Below are 23552 nucleotides of genomic sequence, written 5' to 3' on the forward strand. Positions count from 1 at the left end.
GGTGCCAAGACTTCATATGAACAAAACATGATCCTACCTGGAAGGCACAGAAAACCAACAGGAAAGGTGTTTTTAAAATACCAGAGAAACTTTAAGTCAGTTGGAGAACTTTACTTCCTTATAGGAAAAGAGAAATAGCAACCAAACCCTGCCACCCATTACTGAATCATGTGAACAACTTGTACTTCAATGATTTGTAAGAATCACAAGGGAAATTGTAACAGAGACTTTATATATATATTTCTCTCTAAAAGTATTAGCTATGTTGTTTAAAATGCACGCCATCACATTTGAAACATGGCCATCACACAGTAACTGCAAAGAGAATAAAACTGTTTTGTTGGGCTTAGCACTTTTCAAAGCTCTCGGAGTTGATCATCAAAATAAAAACTTATTGTTCAGGGAGAGGCGAACAGGAGGAACATCAAGAGTCCTGGAGAAGATTATTCATTTGCAGTCCTATTTGGCAGAATGTCAAATCTCTGAGTCTCTCTGTGCCCAGAAATGCTGAAGTCACAATGCTTGGTTTGATCAATTTCCACCTCCTTGGCCTCTCCTCACCAGTTAGGGCAATTTACCATGCCAGGCCTGCCTCCAGGCTCAGCTCGCATTTTTAATGAGGATATTGCCTCTTTCTCCCTCGCCTCTGAGGTGTCTTCACTATGCTTGAGTGGATTCAAGATCGTGTAGAAGTAATGGAATTAGTCTGTCAGCACAGCTCTGCTTAATATGTTTCTAGTCGGCTTTTGTTTGAGAGATTCATCTTTCTTAAATTCTCAGTGCTCTTCAGCACCACCGAACAGAATAACATTAGCGTGCACTTGTCATTATATCACTAGTTAGACATACCCTTCTTTCGCAGGAGAAAACTCAGAGCAATAGCACTCATTAGCTACTTACATTACAGCCTTGACAAAGCCAGGTTGGTGTATGAAAACTCATTTACACCTGCTGGAAGGGGATCATTAGCCAGCTGAATGATGAGAGGAGGTGCACGCCCAGGACTGGAAAGGACAAGAGGGCCCCAGAGTTTGACATCTCGGAGGTTTTAATGCCAGTGATGTGGGACTCTTCAGGATTCCGAGCCCAGAATTAGAATTAGTTCTGTGACAAGTCTGAAGTGACACAGCCCTGAATTACTTCAGGGATTTTTCTCCATTCTCAGAAGGGGAAGGTCAAGAATATGCTGTTGATTAGAAAGTGCCACGCAAGGTGACTAGCAAACCCTTCTCAAATTTGGTGTACTTTCCTTCAAGAGTCCTCACAGCATAAGGTGACTGCTTCCTCTTCTCTATTTCTCTTGTTTTCGTGAGGAATGCAGTTGGAAGACAACGTTGTCACATCGTTCTGTTTTAGTGGAACTAAGAGACGTACAGTAAGGGATGATTTATCAACCAGCTAGTCTAATGCTCTAGGTCAGCAGTGTCTGCATGCATTCTTGCCATCAAGCCAGTAGGCAAACCGGCTGCTCCTCCACCGGTCCTCCCCGCTCCCTCCCCTCATGCTAATTCTCATCTCGCCTACAAATGGGCAGAGAGCAGAGGTGCAAATCCGTTAGAAACACTGTGTTCATCCAGGCAGTGTGATGCCTGTTTTCCCTCTTTCTTATAGTGTCCCCCAATCTCTATAAATGACTCTCTTTAAGTTTTTTCCATCACTTATCATCAAAGCAGGATCTATGCATCATCCATGAGACACCTACTCTCACACACTTCATTTTTCTGCTCTTTCACTTCTTCTTATGTGATCTGAGAGCAGGAAATGAGAAAAGCAAGTTCATCTGGTTCTTAACAAAGCCTGAGGGGCCTGTGCAGCCCCAGTTCTGAGGGCTCTTTCTTTTCTCTCTGCTTAGAATATTCAGGAGCTAATGCATATTTAACCCAAGCTTTGGACCCGTCATCATCCGAAGGGCTCAAATGGTAAAGAATCCGCCTGCAATGCAGGAAATCCAGGTTTGATCCCTGGGTCTGGAAGATCCCCTGGAGAAGGGAATGGCAACCCACTCCAATATTTTCATCTGGAGAATCCCACGCACAAAGGAACCTTGGGGTCGCAGAGTGTGACAGGACTGAGCGACCAACACTTTCACTTTCTTTTATGATAAAAGAGTTAAAGTCTCATCTAATATTGCTTCCATTCGTCTGACAATTGCGCAGAAGAGCCAGTCCTGCCCTTCCTGTTGGCAAGTGTAATAACACAGCCCTCCTTTGGATTCAGCAATAACGCAGCTCAAATCTTGACCCAAAGGAGCTGATGAAAAGCGGAAGTGCTTAAGAAACAGGACTCCCCAAGGAGACGGTGGAAGAACTGCCTCCACCCCCAAGCCCAGCAAACATCTGCTTCTGACAGTTTCTCAGGAATCACAACAATCTGCCTGGAAGGGAACGGAGGGAGGGAGAGTTTGACAGGTCTTTGTGTCTTTTGGTTGAATAATCACCACTATCCTATCTACTTAATTAGAGAAGAAAGAAAAAGGTTTGCTTTCAGGATGAAGGATGAAGGGAGTTACCTAGCCTGAAAAATATGGATTTTTTTTTTCTCCAGAGTTTTTTGGTTGTCATCAAAATTGCCAACCTTACTTATTACATTTTGATAAAAGAGAAGTTGAGAATTGAGCACTGAAGACAATTTTTAAAGTTTTTCTGCAAATTTCTTTGAAGAAGTTTTGGCTGGCTGCTAGTTCTGACTTGGGCTTGCACTGCAGGCAAAGGAAGGGAAGGGAGCCTTGGCAAACTTCATTTCAGTGACAGAATGAGTCTTCAAAGGAGAAATATGTAGTTGTTTTAGAGGGGTCAAAAAAACATTGCATTAGCCTTGCAAAAAGAGAAAGTCTAACACGTCTTTTTACATAAACAATTCCCTCCCCAGAGCCCCCCCAAAAATTGTAAATTAGATCCAAGTGATTTTTTTTGAAATTAATTAATTTGTTTATTTTCCCAAGCAACTTTGTATTTTGCCAGAGAGAGAAAATAAGAGCACATGTGACCAGTCATAGGATGGAAGAAAACCCTCAACTCAGAAACTCTCACATTTTGTGTTTGATTGGACTATGGACAAGGGAAAATACCAACAAACAAAATCTCTACAAGAACCTGCTTAATACTTTCTCAAATTTCTGTAACTCTTCCCAGATGATCAAGTACTTTCCCACATATGAAGTCATTTAGACCTTAGAACAATCCTGTAAAACTGCTGTTTGTCATCTCCAGTTTTACAGATTACTGAGCATAAAGTATAAGGGACCTGCTGACTGTCTCACAAGTTATTGGCAATGATGGGTCTGGAAACAAGGTGTCATGAACCCATTCCCCCACACTGTATTGCCCGCTTTATCATCTCATTGAATTGTCTGGTAACCTCTCTACTTCTTTAGTTTTACCTGGTAAAAGTCTGATACACAAATCTGACTCAAGTCGGGGCAATCACTCCAGGATTCCCTTAACAGTGACCAAGGTGGCATTAGACCTTAAATAAATGCTCATCTGATGAATGTATGCCTATTTCATTTACTGAGAACACATTTCCTCTTCTTAAATTTTATTCTTTTACTTTCTATTTTGGAAAATATTTTAAAAGCTACAGGACATACATTTTTTATTGAATAATTTTTATTGGAGCATAGTTGCTTTACAGAGTTGCATTGATATGCCTTACAAGATATTTTTACAAACAAAATATTATGTGATCCTTAAATACTTAATTAGGTATCATCTTCATAGGAGATAAAACTAAGGCCCAGAAGAGTAAGAGAATACCTACCCTAATCACGCACTAGAATGTATAGATGAATTTGTAGACTATGTTTATATCCATATGTCTTTCCTGTTCTCCATGCATCTCTCCTTCACTTCAGTTCAGTTCGGTCACTCAGTCATGTCCGACTCTTTGCGACCCCATGAATTGCAGCACACCAGGCCTCCCTGTCCATCACCAATTCCCGGAGTTCACTCAGACTCATGCCCATTGAGTTGGTGATGCCATCCAGCCATCTCATCCTCTGTCGTCTCCTTCTTCTCCTGCCCTCAATCACTCCCAGCATCAGAGTCAGAGTCTTTCCCAATGAGTCAACTCTTCGCACGAGCTGGCCAAATTACTGCAGTTTCAGCTTTAGCATCAGTCCTTCCAAAGAAATCCCAGGGCTGATCTCCTTCAGAATGGACTGGTTGGATCTCCTTTCAGTCCAAGGGACTCTCAAGAGTCCTCTCCAACACGACAGTTCAAAAGCATCAATTCTTCGGCACTCAGTCTTCTTCACAGTCCAACTCTCACATCCAGACATGATCACAGGAAAAACCGTAGCCTTGACTAGGCAGACCTTAGTCGGCAAAGTAATGTCTCTGCTTTTGAATATGCTATCTAGGTTGATCATAACTTTTCTTCCAAGGAGTAAGCGTCTTTTAATTTCACGCCTGCAGTCACCATCTGCAGTGATTTTGGAGCCCAAAAAAATAAAGTCTGACACTGTTTCCCCATCTATTTCCCATGCAGTGATGGGACCAGATGCCATGATCTTCGTTTTCTGAATGTTGAGCTTTAAGCCAACTTTTTCACTCTCCACTTTCACTTTCATTAAGAGGCTCTTTAGTTCCTCTTCATTTTCTTCCATAAGGGTGGTTTCATCTGCATATTTGAGGTTATTGATATTTCTCCTGCCAATCTTGATTCCAGCTTGTGCTTCTTCCAGCCCAGAGTTTCTCATGATGTACTCTGCATAGAAGTTAAATAAGCAGGGTGACAATATACAGCCTTGATGTACTCCTTTTCCTATTTGAAACCACTCTGTTGTTCCATGTCCAGCTCTAACTGTTGCTTCCTGACCTGAATATAGGTTTCTCAAGAGGCAGGTCAGGTGGTCTGGTATTCCCATCTCTTTCAGAATTTTCCACAGTTTATTGTGATCCACACAGTCAAAGACTTTGGCATAGTCAATAAAGCAGAAATAGATGTTTTTCTGGAACTCTCTTGCTTTTTCCAAGATCCAGTGGATGTTGGCAATTTGATCTCTCGTTCCTCTGCCTTTTCTAAAACCAGCTTGAACATCTGGAAGTTCACAGTTCACGTATTGCTGAAGCCTGGCTTGGAGAATTTTGAGCATTACTTTACTAGCATGTGAGATGAGTGCAATTGTGCGGTAGTTTGAGCATTCTTTGGCATTGCCTTTCTTTGGGATTGGAATGAAAACTGACCTTTTCCAGTCCTGTGGCCACTGCTGAGTTTTCCAAATTTGCTGGCATATTGAGTGCAGCACTTTCACAGCATCATCTTTCAGGATTTGGAAGAGCTCAACTGGAATTCCATCTCCTCCACTAGCTTTGTTCGTAGTGATGCTTTCTAAGGCCCACTTGACTTCACATTCTAGGATGTTTGGCTCTAGGTGAATGATCACACCACCGTGATTATCTTGGTCGTGAAGATCTTTTTTGTACAGTTCTTCTTTGTATTCTTGCCACCTCTTCTTAATATCTTCTGCTTTTGTTAGGTCCATACCACTTCTGTCCTTTATTGAGCCCATCTTTGCATGAAATGTTCCTTGGTATCTCTAATTTTCTTGAAGAGATCTCTAGTCTTTCCCATTCTGTTCTTTTCCTCTATTTCTTTGCATTGTTCACTGAGGAAGGCGTTCTTATCTCTCCTTGGTATTCTATGGAACTCTGCATTCAGATGTTTATATCTTTCCTTTTCTCCTTTGCTTTTCACTTCTCTTCTTACCCAGACACTAAAACTTCACCATCCAATATGAGGATCACTAGTGACACTGGAGTAGTCCAAATTGATATTTGCCATGAAGTACAGAGTATACACCATATTTCAAAGACTTAATATGAAGAAATAAATGGATGGTATTTTGCTAATATTTTATGTTGATCACACGTTGAAATTATAATCTTTCAGATAGAGTGAGCTAAGTAAAATATATCATTAATTTCCTCTGTCTCTTTTTACTTTTCATTTTATGACTACTGGAACATTTTAAGTTCCATAAATGACCACATTTTGGGCTTATGTTTTATGTCCACTGGACAGTGCTGCCCTAAATATTCCTTGTGACCTTTCAAGTACTATATTCTCAAATATTCAAGCATATAGCACTTCTTTACCTTTCCAAGTTACTTGAAATATATATCTAATATATTAGAAAGCTAACACTTCCTTGCATTTTTTCCAAATTCTTCTGTAGAGAAAGAATAAAAATATTCTTATAATCACATCCTTTAATTTGATTCAATTTTTGTATGAATCCAAGTTCTCATTTCTCATGCTGTTCCTCCTCTCCTGCATCTCTAATAATAATAAATACAATTTTTTAAAAGTAACTACCATTGCAATAGTCAAAATGGCCAGGATATGCTAGTCACCAATGACCAAAAAAACTTAACAACATAATTTCATTTTATCACTGACATAAAACCCAACAAAAGTGTGTATTTCTAAGTGTTGACTTAACACTCCAGTTCACTTTGATTTTATAGCACTTCCATTACAACACAGGTTTCATCACATCATTAAAAATAACAGCACAGAAAATTTTAAACTTTCTTTCACTCAGAAATAATATGTATCATACACACAATATTCCACTGTTTATAGAAAGCCACATGGATAGGTTTAACTTTAATGGAATGAGAAAAGTAATTCTATGCATCTAAGATGACCCAGATAATTATGATAATGTGATCACTAATCTAGAGCCAGACATCTTGGAATGTGAAGTCAAGTGGGCCTTAGAAAGCATCACTATGAACAAAGCTAGTGGAGGTGATGGAATTCCAGTTGAGCTGTTTCAAATCCTGAAAGATGATGCTGTGAAAGTGCTGCACTCAATATGCCAGCAAATTTGGAAAACTCAGCAATGGCCACAGGACTGGAAAAGGTCAGTTTTCATTCCAATCCCAAAGAAAGGCAATGCCAAAGAATGTTCAAACTACCGCACAATTGCACTCATCTCACATGCTAGTAAAGTAATGCTCAAAATTCTCCAAGCCAGGCTTCAGCAATACGTGAACTGTGACCTTCCAGATGTTCAAGCTGGTTTTAGAAAAGGCAGAGGAACCAGAGATCAAATTGCCAGCATCTGCTAGATCATGGAAAAAGCAAGAGAGTTCCAGAAAAACATCTATTTCTGCTTTATTGACTATGCCAAAGTCTTTGACTTGTGGATCACAATAAACTGTGGAAAATTCTGAAAGAGATGGGAATACCAGACCACCTGACCTGCCTCTTGAGAAACCTATATTCAGGTCAGGAAGCAACAGTTAGAGCTGGACATGGAACAACAGAGTGGTATCAAATAGGAAAAGGAGTACATCAAGGCTGTATATTGTCACCCTGCTTATTTAACTTCCTTGCAGAGTACATCATGGGAAACGCTGGATGGGAAGAAACACAAGCTGGAATCAAGATTGCCGGGAGAAATATCAATAACCTCCCTTATGCAGATGACACCACCCTTATGGCAGAAAGTGAAGAGGAGCTAAAAAGCCTCTTAATGAAAGTGAAAGAGAGGAGTGAAAAAGTTGGCTTAAAGCTCAACATTCAGAAAACCAAGATCATGGTATCTCGTCCCATCACTTCATGGGAAATAGATGGGGAAACAGTGGAAACAGTGTCAGACTTTATTTTTTTGGGCTCCAAAATCACTGCAGATGATGACTGCAGCCATGAAATTAAAAGACGCTTACTCCTTGAGAGAAAAGTTATGACCAACCTAGATTGCATATTCAAAAGCAGAGACATTACTTTGCCGACTAAGGTCTGTCTAGTTAAGGCTATGGTTTTTCCAGTGGTCATGTATGGATGTGCGAATCGGACTGTGAAGAAGGCTTAGTGCCAAAGAACTGATGCTTTTGAACTGTGATGTTGGAGAAGACTCTTGAGAGTCCCTTGGACTGAAAGGAGATCCAACCAGTCCATTCTGAAGGAGGTCAGTGCTGGGTTTTCTTTGGAAGGACTGATGCTAAAGCTGAAACTCCAGTAATTGGCCAGCTCGTGTGAAAAGTTGACTCATTGGAAAAGACTCTGATGCTGGGAGGGATTGGGGGCAGGAGGAGAAGGGGACGACTGAGGTTGAGATGGCTGAATAGCATCACTGACTCGATGACGTGAGTCTGAGTGTACTCTGGGAATTGGTGATGGACAGGGAGGCCTGCCGTGCTGCGATCATGGGGTTGCAAAGAGTCAGACACGACTGAGCAACTGAACTGAACTGAACTGAACTGAAAGTAGCTAGTCTCCTATAATGCCTTGCTGAATTCTTCATCAGTTCAGTTCAGTTCAGTTGTTCAGCGATGTCCAGTCTGACTCTTTGCAACCCCATGGACTGCAGCATGCCAGGCTTCCCTGTCCATCACCAACTCCTGGAGATTGCTCAAACTCATGTCCAGGGAGTCAGTGATACCATCCAACCATCCCATCCTCCGTCATCCCCTTCACTTTCTACCTTCTATCTTTCCCAGAATCAGGATCATTTCTAATGAGGCAGTTCTTCACTTCAGGTGGCCAAAGTATTGAAGCTACAGCTTTAGCATCAGCCCTTCCAATGAATATTCAGGACTGATTTCCTTTAGGATTGACTGCTTTAATCTCCTTGCAGTCCAAGGGATTCCCAAGAGTCTTCTCCAACACCACAGTTCAAAAGCATCATTTCTTCGGGGCTCAGCTTTCTTTATGGTCCAACTTTCACATCCAAACATGACTGCTGGAAAAACCATAGCTTTGACTAGATGGACCTTTGTTGGCAAAGTAATGCCTCTGTTTTTTAATATGCTGTCTAGGTTGGTCATAGCTTTCCTTCCAAGGAACAATCATCTTTTAATTTCATGGCTGCAGTCACAATCTGCAGTGATTTTGGAGCCCAAGAAAATAAAGTCTCTCACTGTTTCCACTGTTTACCCATCTTTTTGCCTATAAGTGATGAGACCAGATACCATGATCTTAGTTTTTGGAATGCTGAGCTTTAAGTTAGGTTTTTCACTCTCCTCTTTAACCTTCATCAAGAGGCTCATTAGTTCCACTTCACTTTCTGCCATAAGGATGGTGTCATCTGCATAGCTGATGTTATTGATATTTCTCCCTGCAATCTTGATTCCAGCTTGTGATTATCCAGTGTGGCATTTTGCACAATGTACTCTGCATATAAGTTAAATAAGCAAGGTGACAATATACAGCCTTGATGTATTCCTTTCCCAATTTTGAACCAGTCCACTGTTCTATGACTGGTTCTAACTGTTGCTTCTTAACCTGCATGCAAGTTTCACAGGAGGCAGGTTAAGGTGGTCTAGTATTCCCATCTCTTTAAGAATTTTCCACAGTTCGTTGTGAGAGTGTTCCATAGGTGGCCTTATGGTTGTTCTTCAGTTGCTCAGTTATGTCCAATTCTTTGTGAGCACATGGATTGCAGCATGCCAGGCTTCCCTCTCCTTCACCATCTCCTGGAGCTTTCTCAAACTCATATCAATTGAGTCAGTGATGTCACCCAACCATCTCATCCTCTGTCATCCCCTTCTCCTCCTGCCTTCTATCTCTCCCAGCATCAGGTCTTTACCAATGATTTGGCTCTTTGCATCGGGTGGCCAAATTACTGGAGCTTCAGCTTCAACATCAATCCTTCTAAAGAATATTCATGATTGATTTCCTTCAGGATTGACTGATTTAACCTCCTTGCAGTCATTTTCTCTAACATCACAGTTCAAAAGCATCTGTTCTTCGGGGTTCAGCCTTCTTTATGGTCCAACTCTCTAATCCATTTGTGACTACTGGGAAAACCATAGTTTTGACTATATGAACCTTTTTCAGCAAAGGCCTTATAGTAAATATTTATAATTCTCATAGCATTCTTCTAAAATAGGTACTAACTTCCTTAAACAGAGGAAGAAAAGAGATATTAAATAGGTTTCCCAAGTTTATAGCATATCAGTAGCTGTGTCAGGGTTTTGCCAAAACCCAGATCTTTCTAGTTTCAAAGCCTGTAAATTCCTAAATTTCTTCTTCCCTCTTGATAAGTCACTTCAGTGGTGTCTGACCCTTTGTGGCCCTATGGATTATAGCCCTCCAGGCTCCTCTGTCCACGGAATTCTCCAGGCAAGAATACTGGAGTGGGCTGCTGTGTCTGCCTCTGAGGGATCTTCCTGACCCGGGGATCAAATCCGCATTTCTTATGTCTCCTGCATTGGCAGGCAGGCTCTTTCCCGCTAGTGCCACCTGGAAAGCCCTAGTCTAGAAGAGTTGTTTATTCCCTCTCTGAGTTTCTCTTAGCACTTATTTCAAATGTATAACCCTTTAAATTTTATACATCATAGTTAATTGCCTGTGAGTTTGACTTTCCAGCTATATTCTGAGGTCCTAAAGAAGATGATTATCTTCCTACCTGTTTCTAAAAGAGCATCCAGGGTAGAGTTGTGGCTTAAGAAAAAAAAATTTTTTTAAGTGAACGACTACATTGATTAATTTTCCAGGGAACACTGTGGAATCACTTAAACAAACAAAGCTTATTCCGTAGATGTTATATAATTCAGAATTCTACCTATATGAAAGGACATTTTACATGGCAATCATAACGAGAGAGGTGTATGCAGAGTAACCAGATTCTACTTAGGAAAATAAAGGCAATTAAAAGAGTAATTCTTGAGGAAAAACTGTCAACAGTTACGCCAATCAAAACAGTCAAACCCAGTGGTCTAAACACAGCCACTGGGCTGGTCAAATTTAGCCCACTTGAAACAGCACTCCTTCTCGGGTGGGACTCGCACCTCACACTGGGACTTGAACTCTTGATCCCTGACTTGACTTGATCCCTGACTCGGTGCAGACTCAAATCCTCCGTCTTTTGATCAAAACAACCTACCTAGTGTCAGGTGGTGTATTGCACTTCATCCTGTTCACAGCGCCAATTGTCTTGCTGTTCACACTGTCCACACGGTTTGCTGAACCCAGGGTAGGCGATGCTCAAGCTGGGAGGATGGAAGAAGAGCGCGAGAAGCCATACGAACTGCAGATACGTTTATTCTCCTCTGGATGGCACAGCAGCCGTAGCAGCAGACATAACACAGCACAACCTCACACAACCTCCCTCGTGGCTGACACAGTGGGCATAGCAGTAACTCTGCTGGCTGATGGCAGCCGTAGAAGTAGGCAGGCGCTATTCTCTTCTCTCAGGGCTGACTCAATGGACACAGCCGGGAGGCAGCAATGATGCTACACTTTTTTTTAGATGGAGTTCACACATAGCACACAAAGTGTTCTGTGACGGAGCAAGTACCTCGTGAGGCACATGCGCTGTGCTATACATGCTCTCAGCTATTCAGTTCAGTGGCTCAGTCGTGTCCAACTCTTTGCAACCCCATGAATAGCAGCACGCCAGGTCTCCCTGTCCATCACCAACTCCCGGAGTTCACTCAAACTCATGTGCATCGAGTAGGTGATGCCATACAGCCATCTCATCCTCTGTTGTCCCCTTCTCCTCCCACCCCCAATCCCTCCCAGCATCAGAGTCTTTTCCAATGAGTCAACTCTTCGCATCAGGTAGCCAAAATACTGCTGTTTCAGTCTCAGCATCAGTCCTTCCAATGAACACCCAGGACTGACCTCCTTTAGGATGGACTGGTTGGATCTCCTTGCAGTCCAAGGGACTCTCAAGAGTCTTCTCCAACACCACAGTTCAAAAGCATCAATTCTTTGGCACTCAGCCTTCTTCACAGTCCAACTTTCACATCCATACATGACCACTGAAAAAACGATAGCCTTGACTAGACAGACCTTTGTTGGCAAACTAATGTCTCTGCTTTTGAATATGTTACCTAGGCTGGTAATAGCTTTCCTTCCAAGGAGTAAGCGTCTTTTAATTTCATGGCTGCAAGCACCGTCTGCAGTGATTTTGGAGCCTCAAAAAATAACTCTGACACTATTTTCACTGTTTCCCCATCTATTTGCCATGAAGTGATGGGATCAGATGCCATGATCTTCGTTTTCTGAATGTTGAGCTTTAAGCTAACTCTTTCACTCTCCTCTTTCACTTTTATCAAAAGGCTTTTCAGTTCCTCTGCACTTTCTGCCATAAGGGTGGTGTCATCTGCATACCTGAGGTTATTGATATTTCTCCCAACAGTCTTGATTCCAGCTTGTGCTTCTTCCAGCCCAGCATTTCTCATGATGCACTCTGCATAGAAGTTAAATAAGCAGGGTGACAATATACAGCCTTGACGTACTACTTTTCCTATTTGGAACCAGTCTGTTGTTCCATGTCCAGTTCTAACTGTTGCTTCCTGACCGGCATACAAGTTTCTCAGGAGGCAGGTCAGATGGTCTGGTATTCCCATCTCTTTCAGAATTTTCTACAGTTTATTGTGATCCACACAGCCAAAGGCTTTGGCATAGTCAATAAAGCAGAAATAGATATTTCTCTGGAACTCTCTTGCTTTTTCCATGATCCAGCGGATGTTGGCAATTTGATCTCTCATTCCTCTGCCTTTTCTAAAACCAGCTTGAACATCTGGAAGTTCACAGTTCACATATTGCTGAAGCCTGGCTTGGAGAATTTTGAGCATTACTTTACTAGCATGTGAGATGAGTACAACTGTGTAGTAGTTTGAGCATTCTTTGGCATTGCCTTTCTTTGGGATTGGAATGAAAACTGACCTTTTCCAGTCCTGTGGCCACTGCTGAGTTTTCCAAATTTGCTGGCATATTGAGTACAGCACTTTCACAGCATCATCTTTCAGGATTTGGAAGAGCTCAACTGGAATTCCATCACCTCCACTAGCTTTGTTCGTAGTGATGCTTTCTAAGGCCCACTTGACTTCACATTCCAGGATGTCTGGCTCATCTTGATCATCTGGGTCGTGGTACCCTTTTGGTCATACATTGTTAGTGACCTAGAAAAAAATACAGCAAAATAGCATTTAGTGTATTCTCTCAATCTTCATGGATAAAATATCTTTGAATATTGGAAAGGTTGACTTTTTACACAACTACTAGTGATTTATAGTTCTTCTTCTATATGTTGAATATTCAGGGTTTTTGGCTATTTTTATTAGGTTAATGACTTTTCCCCTATATTATCACACCCAAAATAAATAAAGGTTGATCATTTTTCTTTCAAAAAGTCTCTCTAGTGAAATATTGACAAGGAGGAGAATCACTTTATCTGACTACTTGGCTCCTAGTTTATGGTTCATGTTGTAATGTTGAGAATGGTATGAAAATGAATAAAATTACAATTTAAAAAATTTATAATACCGAGAGGAGCTGATCTTGACTGTGCTATAGAAATTAGGCACATTGTGCCAACAAAAGGAGAATACTATGGGCCATCTGGTTTTCACTGAATTGTTCTCAGAGCTGACAAATATGTTATGAGCCATTAAAAACTCTTTAGTTCACCATACATAAATTATGGCCCTAATTAGTTGGTTCAGTTTTGATATGGGTGGTTTGTGAGGCACCAGGCGAAAAAGACCAGCTTCTGCCTGACTTCAGAATGAGTTCACATTAGAATATTGGCAGCAGAGAAAATATATCTCAATTACACATTCCAGTGATATCAGAAGAATGTGGCGTGAATTCCATATGGTGAAAAAATAGGCCAAGGAGTTTTGGGTGACATTAGAGCACAAGAAAACCTATAGGACTATGACAGGCCTACTGGAATCCTGCCATTTTAACAAATGCTCAAAAACAGATGGGATGAAATTTTTTTTCATGTATGTTTTTCTTAATGGTTGCCATGGGATACAATTAATATATTTTAAACAATGAACCATAGCCAAGGGGTAAAAAAAATAAAATGTGAAACATTATAATTATCTGTTTAAACAAGTTCAGAGAGCTTATGGGACACACATTCTTGTGACTTACAATTCGGGGTAGAAACTAACACCTAAGGTTTTGAAATACATAGGAGAAAGAGAAAGAAAGCAGTTTTGCTTCCTAAAAAATAGCTGTTGAGTTGAGTTCTGGGGCAAGATATTGAAAGAATATTAATATTTCCTCATGTAAGAATCTCAGAGTTTGTGGCAGAGGCAGAACTAAACAGATAGTGCAGTTTTATGACAAGAACTAGACTAAATTATATATAGGGTAAGACTAGAACACAAAACGAATGATTATCTTTTGGGAAAGATTTGTCAGAGAAGTAGATGCTGTTTTTTGAGACCCTCACCAAAGCCCCTAGCTGCTGAAAGTTCTGGCAGATAACCATTTATAGCTGCCCTCTTCATTAGAAAATTAGATTCTTTGTTTAAAGGGGACCTGCCTCCTTGGTACGTTCTGCATATACTCCCAGATCTTGGCTGAAGTTAGCGAAAGGGTATTTTCCTTGCCTCAAGACTGGACATAACCCCAGGGTGAAATTTGTGATCCTGACTTTCTTGACGGAAGCTGGTCTTCAGCTGATACCATCGTCTTGCTTAGCTCTTTTGCCCTGTTCTTCCTTTGCTCCCTGTCTCCTGTGAGTGCTCTCCCAACAATTCCCTTGTACAGGAATTCTCTTCTCAGGTGTCATCTCCAGCAGATCCCATCTAAGACAACTTTGTGTGTGTGTGTGTGTGATCCAACAGACAAAGCTAAGTTTTAACAGGCAGAGCTAAGTGTTAAGGTACAGGCATCTTTTCGATCAGATAATAAATTGAATTATAGCAATGAAAATATTTTTTCCATCAACATGTCCCCTTTCATTCTGCATAAAGGTAAATACTGCCTAGACTGTAGTGCATTAAAAGTCAATCAGTTCTTTGATATACACTTGGTCCTTTTTTTCCTCCACAAATGTTAGTATAGAAAATCTACTTAGTTCTTTGTACTTAATTTGCTTTTTAGCCTGGGCTTCCAAATTTAATATCTGTATATGATGCTTCTTTTATGTTTGAAAGACCAATCCTACTCTTGTCAAAAAAAAAAAGGCTTCATTATAATCCAGAAGCTCACGATTTTTATGACTGTAAGTAATTGAATAGCATCACCAACTTATACTTTCAGGGGAGCCTAAAACCCTAAATAACAGATAGGAGTTCAGCTGACACTCCCAGGGGCATCTCTGAATAGCAGAATAAAAGTAGTCGGTTGTTTCCCTCAACCTTGGACGCCCATCAACTGCTCCAGCTCTCTGTCCCTCTTTCAAAAGACAGAAGAGATTTTAACAAGTCACTTAAGCCCAAGTCCCCACCATGTGCTTGAATCCCCACCACATGCTTGAATCTACAGCTGAACGTCTTACCTGGTCATTCAACCTATGCATAAATATCCCAGGGTCAGGAAACTGTTTCAACATAATCTTTTTCATCCTAAAATTATAGAATATTTTAAAATAGAGAAGGCTAGAGATTGATAAATCCACTCTCTTCATTTCATTTTATGAGGCAGTTGGAGATCAGAGATGAGAAATTTCTTCAGTGCTACGCAGATACTATTTATGATTTTCGTACAGTGCCACCAAATGTTCTTTTTCTAGATTTCCAGGCTTCTGAAGCTGTTCAGTTCTGCTCAAAATAATAAACCAAAACAAACAAACAAACAAACAAACCCCAAAACTGACAAACTCATTGTAGCAGGTGACAAATTAGAAACTTTGTTGCAAAGCTTATTAATGTTGGGAACACTTCTAGTATACACACAAACTTTGGCTCTGAAGATTAAGAGCAGCTGTCAAATTTATTAGGAAATCTGCCCATGTCATGAAGCTTCCTGTTTGACAAGTCATAGTCTGACTGTGAAAGACTTCATCATTAATTTGCCTCACCTGATACTTCATAAAATAACCAGATTAAATGATATTAGCTTAAATTCCAATTTGGATCTGATGTTATTTCTCAAGAAAATCTAGTTTAAGTTATAAATACTACAGTTTTAAGGTCAAATGTGAAGTTTCTATTCTCCTATAAAGTAGCTAACTAAGGAAATAGCATCTCAAGAACACTTTAATTTTCTTAATGCAGAATGTATAAAAATGCATTTTTTTCCATTCATTCAACAAATATTAATGAGAAATTATCAGGTATCAAGCACTGTGTTGATTGAGAGGTAAAAGTACTCTCAGTGTAGTAGGAGGATTGACAAATATAAATATAATATTTGATATGCATAAGGGTTTTATGGAAACAAGCATATGTGTTCCAGGCACTCCTGCTACAAGACAAACCCTAGCACTGGATAGTCAGTCATTTCAGTCACTCAGTCGTGTCCAACTCTTTGCGACCCCATGGACTGAAGCATGCCAGGCCTCCCTGTCCATCATCAACTCCCAGAGTTTACTCAAACTCATGTCCATCGAGTCAGTGATACCACCCAACCATCTCATTCTCTGTCGTCCCCTTCTCCTCCTGCTTTCAATCTTTCCCAGCATCAGGGTTTTTCCAATGAGTCAGTTCATCTAATCAGATGGCCAAAGTATTGGAGTTTCAGCTTCAGCATCAGTCCTTCCAATGAACATTCAGGACTGATTTCTTTTAGGATTGATTGGTTGGATCTCTTTGCAGTCCAAGGGACTCTCAAGAGTCTTCTCCAATGCCACAGTTTGAAGACATCCATTCTTTGGTGCTCAGCTTTCTTTATAGTCCAACTCTCACATCCATATATGACTACTGGAAAACTCACAGCTTTGACTAGACAGACCTTTGTTGGTAAACTAATGTCTCTGCTTTTAAATATGCTGTCTAGGTTGGTATTAGATGTGTATATATGTGAGTGACAAGTTAAAAAATAATTTCACTGATGATGTGCTAAGTGAAAATGAGGAAATCATTAAGTGGGTTTTCACAGAGGAACAGAACTCAAACCAAGTTTCAAAAACTAGAAAGGCATATATATGCCAAGTGTACCTTGAAGGATCGGGAACGCCAGGCATGGGAATGTCATGGAAATAGATTTGAAGATGTGAAACAAGATTATTCTTTCAGGTGAAGTGCAAGGCATAGATATCAATGACAAGAGACTAAGAAGTATAGGAAAAAAGGAAAATCATGGGGGAACTTATCTCCACTGTTGAGAAATTTTGATTTCATTTTTAAACAAGAAGAGAGACATTGAAGTGTTTTAAGTATATGGGTGATATGATTAGGTTTCATGTATATATCCATACACACATACACATATATTTGTGTATATATGTATATGTTCTATCAACCTGTGTGCATGTATTATAAATATAGGTATATTTCACAGCACCATCATTATCATAATTATGTTTTAGAGTATTCAGAAATAGTGAACTTTTTAATTGATGTGTTTTAACAGCTTGTTAGTCAAGTAGGGAATAGAAAGAAGCTGGATTCCTATTAATACTTAAACAAAGATAAATTTTAGGTGTATTAAAGACCAAAGCATGAAAAGCAGAATCCTTGAAAGTCCAAAGAATATATAGGAGAATACATTTAAGACCTTAGAGAAGGGTATACTTTTTAAGAAATGAAAAAGAAAAAGACTGATAAATTTGGCTACATTAAAATGTCAAAGCTCTATTCAAACAAAAGCCCTGAAAATACCTCTAAAAGACAGGCAATGTCTATGAGAGATACATCTGAGATGCATGTAACTGACAAAGGACTAGTATCCAGAATTATAAAGAACAAATCAGTAAGATGACAATCCAAAAGACAAATGGGCAAAATATCTGAATAGGCATTTCACAGAAAAGAAACCCAAAGTGGGCAATAAACAGTTTAAAAGATTTTCATCTTCACTGGTAATTTGGCAAATGCAAATTAAATCCACAATGAAGTACTTTTATTATCCACTTAAAGGCCAAAGTTTTTAAGGTAAAACAATTCTTCCTATGTATGAAAAAATGGAAAATTTCACATATTACTGGAGAGAGTAAATGTTTGTACAGTCACCATCAAGGACAACTTGGTCATACTCATGGAGCAGAAAGGGTGTGTGTCCTCTTACCCAGCATCTCTACCTGTGAGTGCAGCCCCTGAGACAATGGTAATACATGGAATAAAAGCTTCACTATAATGCTTTTCTGTTATAGTCTTATATGCTTTAGCAAAAATATTAAAAACATCTCAAATATACCTTTCCAGGATGATAGGTGAATTGTAGTGAATTGTAATGTCTTAACCACTATAAAGCAATTAAACAAATAAACGGAAAATGTATTTAACAACATGAAAGAATATCAAAATAACATTAAACAAAATAAGTGCATTGTAAGTGTATACATTATGTGATAACAATTATGTAGTTTTCAAACATGAGTATTTTTGCTATGTAGAATACATAAATGTGTAATCATATGCAAAAGCATGCATGGGAATGATAAATACCAAAATTCATGATACTTCTACCTTATCAGGTACTAGTTAGTAATTACATTTTTTTGAGAATGGAATTAGTGTCATGTGTTGCTGCAAATTATTTACAGATATTTAATTCTATCATTTAACCACTGCAACAACCTTATAAAATATATGTCATTTTTTAAAGACGTATTTATTTTTGGCTGTTCTGAGTCTTTGTTGCTGCCTGAGGGCTTTCTCTAGTTGCAGAGTGGAGGTTACTCTCCAGTTGTGGTGCAGGACTTTCCAATACCGTGGCTTCTCTTCTCAGGGAACACGGGCTGCAGATGCTGGGGCTTCAGTAGCTGTGCTTGCAGGCTGCAGAGCGCCAGCTCAGTAGTTGTGGTTCACAGGTTTAGTTGTCACGCAGCATGTGGAGTCTTCCCGGAGGAGCGATAAGATCCATGTCCCCTGCACTGGTAGGTGGATTCTTAACCACTGGACCACCAGGCAAGCCCCGTATATACCGTTAGTATCCCAATCTCATTGATAAAAATACGGAGACACATGGACTTCCCTGGTGGCTCAGATGGTAAAGCGTCTATCTGTGATGCGGGAGACCCGGGTTTGATCCCTGGGTTGGGAAGATCCCTTGGAGAAGGAAATGGCAATCCACTCCAGTACTATTGCCTGGAAAATCCCATGGACAGAGGAGCCTGGTAGGCTACAGTCCATGGGGACTCGCAAAGAGTCGGACACAACTGAGCGACTTCACATTCACATTATATACCTAATAAATGAAAGTAAAATGCTGGAATTTTAACCCTGCTCTTAACCAGGATGGAGTAATAGTCACCTGCAAGGAAAGTTGGATCTAGGAAAGATATACAAGAGGAGTCAAAAGATCTGATTAATTTTGTTAAAACTCTGAAGAAAATATGATAAAATGTTAGGACGTGATTAAACTAAGCAAACTAAGTAGGGAAGCACAAGCCTTCATTATATTGTTCTCTTTAACTATCTATGTATTTAAATCAGAAGGAGACAGAAAAGAAAGGAGAAAGCAGAAGATGATCCAGGAAGGCCAGTTAGGATGAGGAGGAGTCAGAAGAAGTGAAGGGGGCAGTGGGGGGAGGGGGGTGGTGAGGGGGCGGAAGACTGCCCTGGGGGCAGAGTAAGGAATGAGCTGGAGCAGGGCAAGCTAGAAGCAAGGGAGCATGCAAGAGAATCTTCTCTGGCCAAGAGGTGACAGACGCAATCATGACATCTCCTGCCACTTGGTGATGATGCACCTAAGCCATTTTATTCATAGAAAATCTAATAATACACCTTACAATATTTTATTAATTTTTATTGGGGTACAGTTGCTTTACAATGTTGTGTTTCTACTGTATGCCAAAGGGAAACAGCTATTTTGTTGTTCAGTTGCTAAGTTGTGTCCAGCTCTCTGTGACCCCATGGACTGCAGCACACCAGGCTCCTCTGCCTCCCACTCTCTCCTGGAGTCTGCTCAAACTCATGTCTACAGAGTCAGTGATGCCATCTAACCATCTTATCAAAAATCTTCTTCAACATCACAATTTGAAAGCATCAATTCTTCGGTGCTCAGCCTTCTTTATAACTAATCCATACCTGACTATTGGAAAAACCATAGCTTTGACTATACAAACTTTGGTTGGCAAAGTGATATCTCTGTTTTTTAACACATTGTCTAGGTTTGTCATAGCTTTTCTTCCAAGGAGCAAGCGTCTTTCATTGTAATTTCAAGGCTACAGTCACTGTCCACAGTGATTTTGGAGCCCAAGAAAATAAAATTTCTCACTGCTTCCACTTTTTCCCCTTCTGTTTGCCATGAAGTGATGGACTGGATGCCATGATCTTAGTTTTTTAATGTTAAGTTTCAAGCCAGCTTTTTCACTCTCCTCTTTCACACTCCTCAAGAGGATCTTTAGTTCCTCCTCACTTTTTACCATTAGAGTGGTATCATCTGTGTATCTGAAGCTGTTGATATTTCTCCTGGCAATCTTGATTCCAGCTTGGCATTTTGCATGATATACCCTACATATAAATTAGGTAAATAGGGTGAAAATATACAATCTTGACGTGCTCCTTTCCCAGGTTTAATTTTTCCATGTCCATTTCTAACTGTTGTTTACTGACCTGCATACACGTTTCTCAAGAGACAGGTGAGGTGGTCTGGTATTTTTATCTTTCTGTAGTTTGTTGTGATCCACATAGTCAAAGACTTAACCATAGTTAATGAAGCAGAAGTAGATGTTTTTCTGGAACTCCCTTGCTTTCTCCCTGATCTAGTAAATGTTGGCAATTCCATTTCTGATTCATCTGCCTTTTCTAAGCCCAGCTTGTACATCTGGAAGTTCTCTGTTCATGTACCGCTGAAACCTAGCTTGAAAGATTTTGTAGATAAACTTGTTAGCATGTAAAATGAGCATAATTTTGCAGTCATTGGGACGTCCTTTGGCACTGCCTTTCTTTGGGGCTGGAATCAACAATATATTTACATATAGCCCCTTCTTTGGATTTCCTTCGCATTTAGGTCACCACAGAGCACTAAGTGGAGTTCCCTGTGCTATAAGTCAGATCTCATTAGTTATTTACTTTATACATCAGTTAGTTCAATCAATGAGTCATGTCCAACTATATGTGACCCCGTGATTGCAGCATGCCAGGCCTCCCTGTCCATCACCAACTCCCGGAGTTCACTCAAACTCACGTCGATCGAGTCGGTGATGCCTTCCAGTCATCTCATCCTCTGTCATCTCCTTCTCCTCTTGCCCCCAATCCCTCAAGCATCGGAGTCTTTTCCAATGAATCAACACTTCGCATGAGGTAGCCAAAGTACTGGAGTTTCAGCTTTACCATCATTCCTTCCAAAAAGCACCCAGGACAGAGCTCCTTTAAAATGGACTAGTTGGATCTACAGTCAGTCCAAGGGACTCTCAAGAATCTTCTCCAACACCACAGTTTAAAAGCATCAAATCTTCAGCACTCAGCTTTCTTCACAGTCCAACTTTCACATGCATACATGACCACTGTAAAAACTATGGCTTTCATTAGACAGATGTTTGTTGGCAAAGTAATGTCTCTGCTTTTGAATATGTTATCTAGCTTGGTTATAACTTTCCTTCCAAGGAGTAAGTGTCTTTTAATTTCATGGCTGCAATCATCATCTGCAGTGATTTTGCAGCCCCCCAAAATAAAGTCTGACACTGTTTCCACTTTTTCCCCATCTATTTCCCATGAAGTGATAGGACCAGATGCCATGATCTTCGTTATCTGAATGTTGAGCTTTAGGCCAACTTTTTCACTCTCCTCCTTCACTTTCATCAGGAGGCTTTTTAGTTCTTCCTCACTTTCTGCCATAAGGGTGGTGCCATCTGCATATCTGAAGTTATTGATACTTCTCCCAGCAATTTTGATTCCAGCTTGTGCTTCTTCCAGCCCAGCATTTCTCATGATGCACACTGCATAGAAGTTAAATAAGCAGGGTGACAATATACAGCCTTGACGTACTACTTTTCCTATTTGGAACCAGTCTGTTGTTCCATGTCCAGTTCTAACTGTTGCTTCCTGACCTGTATATAGGTTTATCAAGAGGCCAGTCAGGTGATCTGGTATTCCCATCCCTTTCAGAATTTTCCACAGTTTATTGTGATCCACACAGTCAAAGGCATTGGCATAGTCAATAAAGCAGAAATAGATCTTTTTCTGGAACTCTCTTACTTTTTCTGTGATCCACTGGATGTTGGCAATTTGACCTCTGGTTCCTCTGCCTTTTCTAAAACCAGTTTGAACATCTGGAAGTTCAGGGTTCATGTATTGCTGAAGCCTAGCTTGGAGAATTTTAAGCATTACTTTACTAGCGTGTGAGATGAGTGCGATTGTGCAGTAGTTTGAGCATTCTTTGGCATTGCCTTTCTTTGGGATTGGAATGAAAACTGACCTTTTCCAGTCCTGTGGCCACTGCCAAGTTTTCCAAATGTGCTGACGTATTGAGTGCAGCACTTTCACAGCATCATCTTTCAGGATTTGAAAGAGCTCATCTGGAATTCCATCACCTCCACTAGCTTTGTTCATAGTAATGCTTTCTAAGGCCCACTTGACTTCACAATCCAGGATGTCTGTCTCTAGGTGAGTGATCACACTATCATGATTATCTTGGTCATGAAGATCTTTTTTGTACAGTTCTTCTGTGTTTTCTTGCCACCTCTTCTTAATATCTTCTGCTTCTGTTAGGTCCATACCATTTCTGTCTTTTATTGAGCCCATCTTTGCCTGAAATGATCCCTTGGTATTTCTAATTTTCTTGAAGAGATCTCTAGTCTTTCCCATTCTGTTCTTTTCCTCTATTTCTTTGCATTGATCTCTGAGGAAGGCTTTCTTATCTCTCCTTGCTATTCTTTGGAACTCTGCATTCAGATGCTTATATCTTTCCTTTTCTCCTTTGCTTTTTTGCTTCTCTTCTTTTCAAAGCTATTTGTAAGGCCTCCTCAGACAGCCATTTTGGGTTTTTTTTGCATTTCTTTTCCATGGGGATGGTCTTGATCCCTGTCTGTTGTACAATGTCATGAACCTCCGTCCATAGTTCAACAGGCACTCTATCCGTCAGATCTAGTCCCTTAAATCTATTTCTCACTTCCACTGTATAATCATAAGGGATTTGATTTAGGTCATACCTGAATGGTCTTGTGGATTTCCCTACTTTCTTCAATTTCACTCTGAATTTGACAATAAGGAGTTCATGATCTGAGCCACAGTCAATTCCTGGTCTTGTTTTTGCTGACTGTATAGAGCTTCTCCATCTTTGGCTGCAAAGAATATAATCAATCTGATTTTGGTGTTGACCATTGGTGATGTCCATGTGTAGAGTCTTCTCGTATGTTGTTAGAAAAGGGTGTTTGCTATGACCACTGGGTTCTCTTGGAAAAATTCTGTTAGCCTTTGTCCTGCTTCATTCTGTATCCCAAGGCCAAATTTGCCCATTACTCCAGGTGTTTCTTGACTTCCTACTTTTGCATTCAAGTCCCCCATGATGAAAACGACATCTTTTTTGGGTGTTAGTTCTAGAATTCTACCAAAATTTAGAGAAGAGCTAACACCTATCTTACTCAAACTCTTCCAGAAAATTGCAGATGAAGATAAACTTCCAAACTCATTCTATGAGGCCACCATCACCCTAATACCAAAACCTGACAAAGATGCCACACAAAAAAAGAAAACTACAGGCCAATATCACTGATGAATATAGATGCAAAAATCCTTATCAAAATCCTAGCAATCAGGATCCAACAATACATTATGAAGATCATACTCCATGACCAAGTG

This window comes from Budorcas taxicolor, chromosome 19 (genome assembly GCF_023091745.1).
Source record: "Budorcas taxicolor isolate Tak-1 chromosome 19, Takin1.1, whole genome shotgun sequence".
NCBI classification, from domain to species: domain Eukaryota; kingdom Metazoa; phylum Chordata; class Mammalia; order Artiodactyla; family Bovidae; genus Budorcas; species Budorcas taxicolor.